This window comes from Camelus bactrianus, chromosome 29 (assembly GCF_048773025.1).
Source record: "Camelus bactrianus isolate YW-2024 breed Bactrian camel chromosome 29, ASM4877302v1, whole genome shotgun sequence".
NCBI lineage: Eukaryota > Metazoa > Chordata > Mammalia > Artiodactyla > Camelidae > Camelus > Camelus bactrianus.
In genome coordinates this window covers 22,710,902-22,723,344 of record NC_133567.1, presented here as the reverse complement: position 1 = coordinate 22,723,344, position 12,443 = coordinate 22,710,902, and the positions used below count along the sequence as shown (strand labels likewise).

The window sequence follows — 12,443 nt, the reverse complement described above, 5'->3', positions numbered from 1 at the left end:
AATGAAATAATACCATCTGCAGCAACGTGGATGGACGTAGAGATTATCATACTAAGTGAAATAAGTCAAAGACACCATATGTGGAATCCAAAAAAAAAAAAAAAAAAAAAAAAAAAGACATATGTGAACTTATTTGCAAAACAGAAACATACTCCCAGACACAGAAAACAAACCTAGTTACCCAAGGAGAAAATGAGAAGAGGAGAGGGACAAATTAAGGGTTTGGGATTAGCAGATACAAACTATTATATATAAAATACATAAACAACAAGGTCGTACTGTATAGCACAGGGAATTACATACAATAGCTTGTGTAATAACCTATAATAAAAAATATGAAAAATAATACATATGTATAAATGAATCAGTATGCTTCAACTTTAAAAAAAAAATGAGTGTATAAACTGAAAAAGAGGCCATGAGAAGTGAAAGGATGTAGAGATACAGGGCAAAAAGAGCGAAGTGGAGACAAGCGTTTCTGTGCTTCAGGCAACTTTGTAAACGTCTTACAACATTAGGGGAGGAGCTGGGGCTGCGGGGCATACTGGGGGCAGGCGCCGCGCGAGGGCTGCTGGGAAAGCAGCGGAGTCCCGCGCAGGCGCGTAGGGGAGAGCGGAAGCTGCCAGCAGGATGGACGTGTTTCTCATGATCCGGCGTAACAAGACCACCATCTTCACTGAGGTTAGGGAGTCCAACACCGTGTTGGAGCTGAAGCGCATCATGGAGGGCATCCTCAAGCAGCCCCGAGCAGCAGAGCCTGTACAAGGACGACCAGGTTCTCAATGACGGCAAGACCTCGGGCGAGTGCGGCTTCTCCAGCAGGACCGCAAGGCCGCACGTCCCCGCCACTGCGGGGCCAGCCTTCGGGGCGGGTGGAGCCTTCGAGGCCCTGCGCATCGAGCCTTTCTCCAGCCCACCTGGGCAGCGGGACGTGGTGGAGCCGCGGGCCTTGGGGGGCAGCGCCAGTGACCACGCTGGGCAGTGAGAGCCCCACCCGCCCAGTGCTTCATCCCTCCCCCCCCAATAAAAGAGATCTGGGTATGAAAAAAAGATCCATTTTCTTATGGATTTTCTTTTCACTTTTGCAATTCAATTTATTGCCTGCTTTACAACTTACAATTCCAAAGGCTTTACAATGCCACATTTTCTTCACTTTTGGGGGTGAGGTATAATGTTTGAATAATTCAATTAAGAGAGATCACGTGACGATGCACTATTTAGCTCTTCGTTGTAGCTGGAACTCAGTAATTTGTTCCCTTTTTCTTCCCCCTCTGGTTCTCCGCTTTTTGTTGGATCGGGAGGGATCCGAGGTCTTCCCTAGGCAGGCTGGTCCACCTCCATCAGGAAGTGCTCCAGTTCCAACATCTTAGAGGCTGTTGGAACTGGACAGGCCGAGGCCAGGGAGGACACTCCTTCGCACTGCAAGCCCTCCGGGTACACCCGGCATAGCCACAGCTCCAGCTTCACCAGGACCAAGTTTTCCTCCTTGGGCCTCCCCACGGATAGGTCCTGCCCAAAGCCTAGGTAGATGGTGGCGTGTGGGGAGACCCGCGCCGGCCAGCCCGGAATTCCCCCAGCTCTTGAAAGAAGGTGCCAAATCCAAGATGGGGGTGTCGCAGTTCCGGGGCATCAAGTGGCCAGGGTGCAGGGGCTGGCAGAGCTCAGGGTCAGGGGCCCACTCGCCTCCCAGTAGACCTTGCACTTGCCCCAGTGCCAGGCCCACAGCCTGTGCCCTGAGAATTCCAGCTCCAGGCTGGGGGCCATGTGCTGCAGCAGCTTATCGGGGTAGTGTAGCTGCTCTAGTTCGGGCAGCTCAATGGGGCTGGGGAAGGTTACACCCTGGGGCTCTGCAGCCTTGCTGGCTAAGCTAGGGGAACCATGCAGGAGCACACAGCTCGGGAGGGCCCCCCGCCCTCCACTGCAGCACCGTTCGGCCCTTGCACATGATGGTCAAGTCCAGGGCCCCAGGCCAGGCTCTGTGTGCAGACTGACTTGTGAACAGCTAGGACCAGCCGGCCCCGCTCACCTGCCATTAGGGTGCAGGCACTGGGGGAGGGTGTGGTGCAGGACTCCACCTCCTGGGGCTGCCACAGATTTTCACAGAATTAATTTGAAGTTAAAATTGGTATTAATTCTTAATATTAGCTATGATAAAAGTTGTCATTTCTAACTATTTTCATTTTAATGATGATAGAGATAAATTGAAAGATTATTGAAAGATAATGTCTTTTAAAGTTTGCTTATTGTTAAAATATATATATCAGACTTACCATAAACTTGGATGATTGAAAATTTTTATAAATATGTATTCATTTTCTTAACTGTGGAAAAAGTCACAGATGGTCTTGGATACTACAGGAAAACGTGATCAAATAAATGCCCTTGAGGCTTAATGACTCAGGAACCACTATAATGCAAGGCAATTATTTCAGTCTAGTTAAGTTATTAAAATTATTCATTAACCAGTTGTAGAATGGTTCAGTGATGTTTTCTGTTGGAAATATGTAGCCACCAGAGTCACATTACTAAGCTACATAAATACGAATAGCAAATTTGCTTAGGACAGGCTTGTCAAGTATTTAGTTCAATAAAGATATAACACCGTAACGAGTCTAAAATAGCTCCCAGAAGTAAATCCAGGGAATTTAGATTTACCAAATCCAAATAATAAAAATAAGAACAGCTCTTCTCGATGAAAGAAAACTTGATTAATTGCTCTTCTCGGCCAAAGTCTTAGAGACTCTGGACAAATGAATTAGGAGCAGTGTCTCTTGGCAGAAGTATCACTGGGAAAATTTCTGTGATTACCATAGTAATAGAAATAAGTTTCGGTCTCATTGACTTTCTAAATAATTTCATTTGTCTCCTTGACTGCCATACACTTCTATGAAGAGATATATAACAATTAATTGAAGTCTGAATGTATATTGATACTTATATTTGTTCTTGGATCAGTAGGAGGGTCAATAACAAGGGTCCAGGAAACAACATTGTGAAGAAAAGACACTACCACAACACCGTCTATTGCGTACTGACTGGTTGGAGGGTGTCAAGCACTGAGTTAAGTCATTAACATAAACTTTATCTTCTCCCTCTTTTGCAAACCTTTTGAGGTAGACAGAACCATACGTATGAGTGCGTATGATTTTCTGCTTATTCTGTTCTATTGAGCTGCAAAGAAATATGTCTCATCTTCTGCATTTATAAACCCAGTGATCTTTACCAAGGTCTCTCGAGTGAATTGTTTTTTTTCTTCAGAGGCCTTTCTTCTTCATAGCAAATCGTCTGATTTTTCTCTTCCTCTCTCTTCTTGATATTAAAATTTGCCAAACACCCTAAAGATGTGCTTCCCTGAAATGTACATAGAAATTCAATGATTTTCCAGTATGTATACAATTGTGGGGAAGAAAGACCTCTTCCTTTGTTCTGGCCTCTATAAAATGTGTGTAGCTTAGACCACATTACTTGTGGGCTCAGTTCCCTTGCATTAGTCACTGTTTTTAAGGTTTGAAGGCAACTGCAACACCAAAGTGACTCTTACACGTGAACTACTTAGCCATGAGCATCTATCCTGAACTTGTGATTACTGATGGGATGATGGATTTTCTATTTACACTTTATGTATTTCTTTTTATGTTACTGTATGAATATATAACATTTATTTAGTATTTACATATTATAGAAGCATATTGAATAAAATGTAGAAATGAGTTTTATTTTATATTTTGCTTACATATTTGTTTATGTATTTAGATACCATAAATATTTATCTACCTCATTAAATTTTGTCTTATTAGATCTGTTTATCATAACCTTAGTCAATTTCTCTAACATTTTCTTTCCTTCTACCTTCATGTCATCTCAGTGATTATTGGTTTAATAAATTTGTTAATTTGTCACACACATCCTCACCAAAGTCACTAACGGAAAAAGTTTATACACACACATAAAACCTGTCTTGGATAGAACACTGGGACTGTACCATTATAAAACATCACTCAAATTTGGATTTATTCATTAATCAGTCTTTTGTTGGTTTTATTGTATTTCTAACAATATACTTAACCAGACACCTTGCTGAAGCCCTCACCAACATGCATGGACCTAGACGGAATTATAAGATATAATTTAGTGATGGCTATCAAAAGAAATAGTTAAAGGAGTTAAAAACTGGTTGTCCCTGAGAGTGGGGAGGGGTTAGAAAGGGAATAGTGGTTTCTCATTATTAAGTACTTTATTATTTTTTTAACCAAGTGCATGTGAATCAGAATAGGCTAGCTTATGCTTCAGTAGTAATTGACCCCAAACCTCTGTGTGGCCATCTTTGGAGTCAAGCCACCATATGTACATATATATGTATCAGAAATGATGAGTTTATACTGACACCTCCAGTTTCATTTCCACCCCACGATGATCTCTCTTGTTTGTATCTCCCTTCTCAATTGCTCAGTCTAATAACACATATAAAGGTTTCAAGATCACTGCATATATGCCACTAGGGAAGAACAAACCTACTGAGAAGAAATCAAGACTTGTTTGCCGTTCTCAATTTCTAGGACTTAAGTTCTAAGCCATAAACTCAGAAAATTAATGAAAGGGTTAAAAAAAAAGGCTCTTCCAAATAGGTTCCACCTACTCTCCTAAAACAAGATTTTTCTGAAGTTCGAGATTAATTTGACATTTAGACTGTGGCAACTAGAAAAATGTACAATGCCCAATGCTTAATAAAAGAAGCACCAGACGTGTTCAGATCATGTCAGTAGGTGAAAGCAGCATGGAACACCTCCCGGGAAAACCACCGCGAGGGCTTACTGGTGCTCTTAAGCACCTCAGCGTTTTGCAACTTCTGAGTCACTCTGCCTGGGCTTTCTTTTCTCAAATGCTTTCTTCTTTATCAGACACTGACTTTTGGTTTCTATTTACCTGTATAAATGATTTTGTTGGCAGGGGCTGTTTAATTCTTTGCTCTATTTCTATCTCCACAATAGGCAAACCTGTAATAAGTAACTGTGTATTACAACAGAAATGAACCAACCATTCTTCTGGCTCCATTCTTGTGGTTGTTCATGGATCAGCTCTCTTTGCACAGAGCTCTTAGTCTGCAACCCTCCTATTGATTTTTGGTGGAGAAATTGCCCTTTGCCCTTTTAAGGAAGAAAGGGTGGAACAAAAGCATCTAGTCATGCTGGTCTTCAGCTTAACTGAAGTGAGAACTGCTTACCCACTGGAGCTAATGAAAATCAATGCTCCAAACAATGAAAGGCCAGGATCACTTGGGAATATGAGAAACTTGCCAAATTGAATACTGTACTGACACTCAGGAGCAAGCCAAACTCATCCTAAAAACATGGGGAAAAAATTCAATCCCCATCAAAATAGCGACTGCACTTTTCACAGAGCTAGAACTAAAATTTGTATGGAAACACGAAAGACTTCAAAAAGCCAAAGTAATCTTGAGAAAGAAGAACAAAGCTGGAGACATCATGCTCCTTGGCTTCAAACTATGCTGCAGAGCTACACTCATGAAAACAGTGTAGTTCTGGCACAAAAACAGACATCTAGATTAATGGAACAGAATAGAGTCCAGAAATAAACCATACTTACATGGGGAAGTAATCTACGACAAAAAAGACAAGAATATAAAATGAAGAAAAGACAGACTCTTCACTAATGGTGCTGGGAATACTGGGCAGCTACATACAAAAGAATCAAGCTGGACCACTCTCTCACACCAGGCACAAAAATAAATTCATAAGGGATTAAAGACTTAAATGTAAGACCTGACACCATAAAACTTGTAGAAGAAAACATAGGCAGTACTCTCTTTGACACTGGTCTTAGTAATCTTTTGTTGGAGGAGGGGTAAGGGAAACAAAAGCAAAAATAAACAAACGGGACTTACGTCAAACTAAAAAGCTTTTGCACAGTGAAGGAAACGATTGACAAAATGAAAAGGTCACCTACTGAATTGGAGAAGATAACTTGCAAACAATACATTCGATAAGGAGTTAATATCCAAAATATAAAAAAGAACTCATACAAATCAGCATCAAAAAACCCCAAACAATCCACTTAAAAAATGAGCAGAGGATCTGAACAGGTAATTTCCCAAAGAAGATATACAGAAGGCCAGCAGACACATGAAAAGTTGCTGAATGTCACTAATCATCAGGGAAATGCAAATCAAAACCATAATTCTACTCTTGGGTATTTGCCCAAAGAAAAGAAAAATACTAATTTGAAAAGATATATGCACCTCTACGATCGGTGCAGCATTATTTACAATAGCCAAGATATGAAAGTAACCCAAATGCCCACCAACAGATACATGGATTAAACAAACATATGGTGTATATACCCAATGGAATATTATGTGTAAAAAAGAATGAAATCTTGCCCTTTGCAGCAACATGGCTGGGCCCACAGTGTTTTATGCTAAGTGAAATAAGTCAAAGAAACACAGATACTGTATAATTTCATGTATATGTGGAATGTAAAAAACAAAACATATACAAACATAACAAAACAGAAATAGCTAGAGACACAGAACAAACAGGTGGTTACTGGAGGAGGGGGGTTGGAAGGAGGAAGGAAATAGGTCAGGGAGATTAAGAGGTACAAACTTCCAGTTGCAAAATAAATGTCACAGGTATGAAGTGTACAGTGGGGGGGATATAGTCAATAACTCAGTAATATCTTTGTGGTGATATATTATAGCTAGACTTATTATGGTGATCATTTTGAAATATATAGGAAAAAAATCACTATGTTGTAAAACAAAAACACAAAAATAGGGGGAAAAAAGTCTTGAATCTAGTGAAATCTGGCAAACTGTTCCTGTAAAATGTATCCCATAAATTCAGTTTTGACTGGAAGGAGAAAATCAGTCTATCTCATCTTTATTCTAATTAGCTGTAACCCATATGCTCAGGTTGAGAAATAGGAAAAGCAATTAAACATCTTGGAAAGTCCCATGAAATCTCAATCTTACCTCATCTATATCACATAGAAGCACACTTAGGAGCTTAGGGTTCAGTAGATTTTGAAAATGAATTTGAGAGTGATTAAACCACCTGTCCCTCACGCAATAAAGCAGTTATTAGGCCAAGAATTCAAATTTTGATTTGCACAGTTTGAACTGTACAGACACTCTAAGCTCCCACCCCTTCCCCAAAAGCATACCATTGTTTACAAGAGAACCTTCAAGCCAAACTGGGTCATCCAATGAGACGAGACCTCACTATCTTGGTCTTCAGTTACTAACTTGGCTGAGGACTCATTCTGATTCTTTTTCAGGTTGTTACCACCTTAAGCCTCTGAAATCAGAAATAAAAACCTTTAGCATTTTCCTGACACAATCCTCATTATTAGAAACAACATTATGAATGAAGTTTCCAGTGTTTTCCAGGATAAATGTCCTTTTCAGTAAATGGTCTCTTGATAATTGCTCTGCAAACATTTAAACATTATGATTACAGTTCTTAAAATGACCAGAAGTCATTACTCCAAAGCTTAATTACTGGGTCATATGCATCTCTTGTGTTTCTGTGCCACCATGATTCAACTTTTGTTTGGGCAAAAGAGACTTTGTGTCGGCAACAACAACAAAAAATCACTCTTTCATGGAAATCTCAAAACCAAAAACTTGCATTATTTTTATGAAATCAAGCACACCAAAATATGCATTAGGGGTATTATATTTCTAGTATCTTATTGAACATTTATTATGTGTCAAGTTTCACATGGTTACTGGGATTATCTCTTATAATTTAATCTGGACATCACCCGTCTGAAATGGATACTCAAATTAACCCAATTTTGAAGGGAAAGAAATTGATTAATAGAAATTCCTGTGTCACTCGACGTCAGTGAAGCTATTAAAGTAATTTTTGGAAAAGATAATGAAAATCCTAGTAGTGGTGGAGAGATTGGTGAGGCTGATCATGAGAGAGAGGTAGACACCAAAGAATCAAAGGAGACTCAAGCCATTTCTAAACTTTTATGAAACTAATCTTTGCTCATCAAAAGTCATGCTCTACCTCAAGGCTTCTGGGTATGGATTTAAACTTCTTTGAGGGGTTCAAAGGCACTGCAAGAGGTTTGGTGCTGATACCTCTGGCAAATCTCTTCTCTCCAAATCTCAACTGGATTCTAAGGTCTTCTGAGATCTGGGTACATAAGGCTCTTGTTTCTCATCTCTTCGGCCAAAGAAAGAACCAAATGAAGAAGGTTACCCTAGGAAAGATCACTAAACTCCCAAAGGGAGGTTACGAAATGGGTGATAGTGAGCATAAATGTGCAGAGGTAGACCAGATGACCAGGCTGGATGTCAGTCACCTCCCTGTAGACTGTTCCAAAGTTAAGACTCTGTCTGACAAAGGGGAATCAAACCAACAATCAACAGAGTTTTGGGGGTTTTGTTTTTCTTTATATCCCAAGTTAAACAAGGACTAGGTTCTTATGAGCTATAATTTTGCACTGTGTTCCCCAAACTAGAAATCACAATAGATATGTTTTCTTTTATTCCTTGTCAGTGTTGTCAGACTGTAGTCTGCACACTGGCATTAATGTTCGTGATCACTAAACTTTCCATATTTGGCTACAGAAGCTCCAGTGTGCATATGTATGAACCAAAGAACATCCAGGCAAGGACAAAAGTTCATTCATGAGACAGTGTCAGAGCTACAACAGAACAGAGAAACTGTTTTTTCCCTTTTAAATGAGGATGAAACACAGCCATAGATTATTCTCATTGTCTATTCTGTTACAGGGGTAGTTAGTGACAATTACGGTTCATAATTCTTTCCTTTCTTCCTGCTGATAAACATCTATTCTGACTATTCAGTGAGGAAGAGGTGGGAAAGATTTTCCTTGAATATAAATATTTATACAGGAGGTCAATTCCTACTTGATTTTGGAAATAGTTCCATTTAAAACATACCCTTTCTGACTTGTCTTTTAATATTTAATATTAATATCAAATTGACATTAACACTATAATATAATCAACACATTAATTAAATTAATATTTATTATTAAAGTTGCCCTTTGAATGTATTAACAACACAATAATGATGTCTTAATGACATTAATAAAAGAGAGATTTTGTATAGAAATTTTAGGCAGGTGAAGAGAGGCCACAAGCCAATTCTGATACAATGGGTAAATGGTTTAAACTCTCATTCTTGTTCTCTTAGAGCCAGCAAGTGGATTCTAGTAAGTTAAGAGTTTATTGTATGAAAAAAAGAATATCTCAGAAAGCTTCAGCACTCTGGTGTAAGGCCAGAGCTGTCTGCCTCAGAATGTGATTGACCTATTTAACCACTTCATTTTACCACCAGTTTTCAAATATATGTCTTACGTAAGTCTTCTCTGCAAACTGAACGATCATCCAAAATTTAGCCTTTCCTAATCCATTCCTTTATTAATCCATGTTCTGAACATCTACTATGTGCCAGGTACCATATTAGAGGCTGGAGGTAGAGATGATTCAGTCCGTCTCTCTGACCTCAAGGAACTCACATATGTTTTGGTAAGCTCGGTAACAGAGATAATCATAGTAGTAGCTAATGTTTATTGAGTGCTTTCCTGTGTTCCAAGTAGTCTTCTAAGAACTTTATAGGTATAAGCTCTTTTAACATATAGCAGTGTCCTTTTAGAAATAGATACTTTATTATTGCTATTTCACAGGTGCAGAGACTGGGGCAAAGAGAGACTTGCCCAAGACTGTTAGGTAGTTACATAAGTGGGGGCACTGGGCAGATAGGTGGGGGAGAGGGAGGTTGGTCTGGAAGATGGTGGTATGTCTGCCTTTGGCATAAAGGGGCTTTACTTCCTCTAAATGAGTGCCAGCAAGAAATCAGTTAGAACCCGGCAGCTGCAACTGTGCAGTAGTGACAAGGACCTAACCAGACGTGACCCAGTGCTAACTGATATAGTGAACATTGTGGTTTAGGCCCCACCATGGGTTTCCCTGTGTGCATCATGGGTAAGGACATGTGCAGAATGGGACGAGCATGACTAAGCACTCCAGGGACAAGAGTTGCCAAACAATCAAGAGACCCCCTCTAAGTGAGGATATAAGAGAAGGGGACAAACAGAGACCATTGCTATCCAGCCTTGAATCAACCTGCCTCCTGCTCTTGGAGGTGTGCTTTCCTTTTACTAGTAAATCCTTTAAAACCTTTCACTACACAACACTTCATCTTCTGTCTGAATTCTTATCTTTCGGCTAAGACCAGAACTGGGGTCTTTTCCCCTTTTGGGGTAACATGACCACACAGGACAATAAGGGGTTCAGACAGGATTCAAACACAGGCAGTTTGATTGTGTTCTCAAACACTGCAGAGAAGGTGCCCCATCTCGGCTGGTGATGGAGGCAGGTCAGGGGCAGACTTTCAGAATGGAACAGAGCTCAGGCTGAGCCTTAAAGACCAAGTAGGAGTTAACAAGCAAAGGGATGAAGAAACAAAAGCGAGGATGTCACAGAGATGGAATGAGTCAAGCCAAGTCTGGAGTGACGTACAGCATCAGGAAAGGCCCCCCGTGCTGCTTCTGCTGCTGGGTGGGGCCCCGGGGAAACTGATCTGAGTAGGGAGGGAGACAGGGGCCGGCAGTGAGGCTGGGCCCAGCGGAGGGCCCCATCAGAACTGGGCCTTGTGGACGTCCTTAGGAAACTTGGATCTCATCTTGTTCCTGATACGCAACTACATTTTGTGTGTTTTTTGTTTGTTTACTGTTAATTTACATTGCTTTGAACAAGAGTTTATAAATTGAGTCAATGTTGAGTCATTTTTCTGGACGGCTTCAGTCTCTTCCTTATAATTTGGGGAGTTTGGTTTAGATGACCGCTTGGATCCCTTCTAGTGTTGAGACTTTTCTCTGTTTATCTCATCTCTTTCGTTTCTTGTTTGTATGATTAACTTCTTTCTCAAGCCAAACTACCTCTGCCTCAGCTCAATATAGAAGCAAAGTCAGGTGAAACCCGGGGTAATTACAGTTTGAAGGAGTAATGCCCCTCTTTACTGACTTCAACACAGAAGATGGTGGTGATGTTAAGGAGTGACATAGCAATAGTAGAATTATAAGTTAGTGTACATGCGGGCAAACCCAAATTATATACTAGTGAGGCACGGTGCTCATAAAACGTTATTACTGCAAGCATGTAGTAATCCTTTGTTCTGTGACTCTCCTGGCTGCAGGGAACTCTGATTTAGAGACACTGCTTAGTCCTGTCACGTCTTTTATCAAATGCCTCATTCCCGTTTCTCCTGCCAATTAGGTCAGCTCTCCCTTCCCCGTCTCCTGGGCTAATCTGTGACCTTACTCTGTTTGGGACCCTTGATGCAGAATCCATCTTTGATCTGCCCTGTTGCAAAACTATCCTTTCCCTCTTATTACAATCAGTGAGCTTTGATTCCCACCTTTCTGTAATCTAATCTCTTTCAGGTTCCTTGGTACACTTGAAACAAATTTCCATTCCCCAGAAGTTTCTTGCAAGCTACCTGTTTGCAAAAACTTCTTCCTCACTTTTACTTTAAGATTGTGGTTACACGTGGGAAAGAGGAACCTGCAGGATTCATGAGGCATGTAACAGGGTAGGTGTCTCCTTCCTTTCCTCTCACTCCTTCCCCTTTGCCCCTTCCCTCCCCACCCAGAAAGGATGTAAACAGCCTAAAAAAAGACATACAACATGACTAAATCAAATCAAAGTAAAATCTTGGGATTGGGGAAATAAATCAGAGAGGAAATAAGAGAGAAGTCAGGAATGAGGTTAAGTTTAAAACAAATCATATGAGGTCCTTCCTGCGCATTTGTAAAAGGCAAGACACAAGTTTGGCTCTAAATAGTGTAGCAGCTAATGCTTAAGGGGAAAGCTGATCCACTGTATGCAGAGAATAAAGACAAGGGGCCCGAGGTCAGCATCTCTCAGGACAGAGAACTAAGAGGAACTTCTCCCACAAATCTTCCTAAAGAAGACTCAACTGTGTACAGTGTTCTCAGAGATACCTTTACAAAAAACAGCCACACGTCTAGGATTTTTTTTAAAGCTCTGTAATTTGGGCCTGCCAAAGCCAATTCAGTAAAAGTGGTTTTACAGGGCTGCCCTGATGTGCTGTGGTCCTGAACTTGGCCAGTTAGTGCAGGGATGGACCATAAAGGCTGGGAAGCAGCAGTGTGCCTTCTGTGGCTCCTTCGTCTGGAGAGATGCTGGGAAAGGGATAAAAGCTTCCATGGCCAAACTCATTTGGATTTACAAACTCTTTGAAGAGTGAAAATGTTCATTAGCATATAAGGGCTCTGAAAATTCTCTCAGTAAGGAAACATTCTCACCTTTGTTTAATCCACTTTTCTCCCAGACATGTTTAAACACAAAACTTGTTTCTGTTGTCATTGTGTTATTCTTGTCTCCTGGTTCATTACTTGGCCCACTTCACTGTTTA

General features: G+C 40.6%; 2 pseudogenes; one reads left to right on the top strand and one right to left on the bottom strand.

The window, feature by feature from the left end:
* Positions 1-630: 630 nt before the first annotated feature.
* Positions 631-1,180, top strand: LOC105066728 (elongin-B pseudogene; annotated as a pseudogene).
* Positions 1,181-1,317: 137 nt separating this feature from the next.
* Positions 1,318-12,443, bottom strand: part of LOC105066719 (interferon regulatory factor 7 pseudogene) — a 159,851-nt pseudogene continuing 148,725 nt past the window's right edge.